Consider the following 2513-nt stretch of genomic DNA (forward strand, 5'->3'; position numbering starts at 1 on the left):
TTCTGCGAGTGTTCTAGTTTCCTGGTACTGCGTTTAGCTCTTGTTCTTTCACTTGAATTTTGTTCAGAGCTCGTTAGTATTCTTTATTTATGTATGATTAGATCTCTGGTCCATAATGTATTTCATCTCTGAGATTTATTTCAAATAATTTGATTGGTGTTGGATACGAGTAAAATATTTCATGACTATCTTGATGCAAAAGGAAGCTTGTCTAGACTGTGGTATAGACTTTGGCATGTCATGTTGGATGTTATTGTTGTCATATGCTTAGTATTTATTGTTGTAGCATGACTTGTCTTAAATGGCTGAGAGTGCATAATGTGTCGTTGAAAGAATCATGTGTTGTTTATATCATAAAAGCATAATATTGTGGTATTTTCCTTTGATGTTTTATTGGGATGACTTGGCGCATGCTTACACCATGTTATAACTATAACCAGTCGACTAAAGTATCTATGATTATTTAGTTTTTGACTTGTAATATCACTTTATGCTTTGATTGATAATGTTTTATCGCTATGCATGATTATGGCCATTACTGCTCTCTTAGTTGGTCGCTCCTAGTCTTTTGCTAGCCTTCATCTGTGCTGAGTATGATCTCTACTCGTGCATCCAACCACCATGAACCAAAGTTTGCCAATTGTGTCCACCGTATCTACGTAGTAGCATTATTTCTATTCCGAGTAATTCATCATGTTTTTATTTATCTTCCAAAATAAATTTTGACATGAGAAAATTAGTCAGTCAAACTCTCACGAACTTGATGGCACATTTACTTTCTTTCACTTAATAAATTTGATCATTGTGCCTATCTTATGAAGTTTATATGGTTGCAAATTACGAGTTGGGAGTTAGTAGAACCATGCTTTCATGAGGAACACTTTTGACATTGCACTTATATTTAGTTGATGTCATGTTCTTTTGTTTATGGATGCCTAGCGGTGCGAAATAAAATGGAAACTTATAAGTCCTCGTCCTTTGTAACGATCAAGACTGGCAAGTCCATCAGTCCAAACAGTTGTCCATGTACCAGTAGAAGATTAGGCCCCTGCTTCTTCCGGCGAAGCCCCAGGCTGAGGAGTTACTCGGAATGCTGCCAAGAGGTGTTGTTACGCGCCGGAGGAGGGGGAGGACCATCGTACGCTGCGCGAGTTCCCATTTGTGCCGGAGACGGAATAACTCGCTCCAGGCGTCGTAGTTGTCTGGGAGGTACCACTCCTCCGCGCACTGCTCCTCGCTGAGGGTGACCCGCACAACATCGATAGCGGCGTCGAGCTCGTCGCCTCCTACCGGAAGCGGCGGGATCGGGACACCCCCCACGCTCAGGCGCCATGCTCCGCACACGCGGAAGTCCGGGGGCGCAGGGTAGCCCGCCATGTGCAGAAGTCCCGCCTCCCACTGGTGTAGGGAACGTCGGCCGAAGCCACTGTTCGCCCGCGCCTTCGCCGTGGCCCGCCATTGCTCGCTGGAGGCGGATTGGGGAGAGGAGAGGAGGGAGACGGCAGTGCTGAATGCGGCCAGACGCTGTAGGTTCCGCGATAAATAGAGGGAGCCGTGCGTGAATCCGAGGCGACGGAATTAACTCGCCGCATGGAAGCTACGCGTCCGGCGAAGACTGACCGGCGGTAGGCTTTTGAAGCGCGCGGAAGACGATTGGCCTTTGTCGCCGACAAGTCGGGGCCACCATATATGCGGGAAGTTTTCTCGACGTTTCCCGCGCTTTCATTTCGTCCGGACTGCGCGAGAGCTCCTCGAAGGGCCGGGGATGACCTGGGCTCGCCGGATGGATGAAAGCCCAAATCTGGGAGAAAACGATGTTCCGGGGGCGCGACTGAGCCGTTTTCGTCCATCCGGATGAAAAAAGGGGTCTTGGGGGCCTTCCCGGGAAGATGGCTAGAGATGCTCTAATTCCGAGAGCATCACACCCTGCAACTCTTTTTCTTCCTTAAAATAGATTATTACGTGAGAGACGTGAATATGTTTCGACTTTTAGTTCTCGGCCCACTCAGATTCCACCAGTAAAATTACCTGGGTGTTATGCTCCTGTGGTTTTAGTTGTGGGTTGAGCTTGTTCTGAGCTTGCAGCTGCACCACTCGTCTTGTGATGTCCTCCACCACTAGAGTCGACATCCGTGGCAGTTCCTGCATCAATTAGTAGGAAGACAAGATTACTTTCTATGAAAAAATCACCAAGAAGGATGAAAAAATAAAAGAGTAAAGACATGGAAATCACCGTGTCGATTGCGGCTACAGATTGAGGCGCACTACACTTGCACCTTGTCCACCAACGCTAAGTACATGTAACCGTAAACACTAAACACACACGCAAATAGTGATTTGAAGTAGGCGATCATATGAATAATGATGTAGTAGATCGTATAGAGAGAGAGAGAGGGGTATGTAAATGTGGAGCTCTCTACCAGCTAGCGTTCCGTTGGACAGAAGGGAGCGAGGGGGAGGAGGTTTGTAAAGAGGAGGTGGCCTTATTAGCGAAAGAAGGGTCGGCCTTATAG

This window comes from Lolium rigidum, chromosome 7 (genome assembly GCF_022539505.1).
Source record: "Lolium rigidum isolate FL_2022 chromosome 7, APGP_CSIRO_Lrig_0.1, whole genome shotgun sequence".
Lineage (NCBI taxonomy): Eukaryota > Viridiplantae > Streptophyta > Magnoliopsida > Poales > Poaceae > Lolium > Lolium rigidum.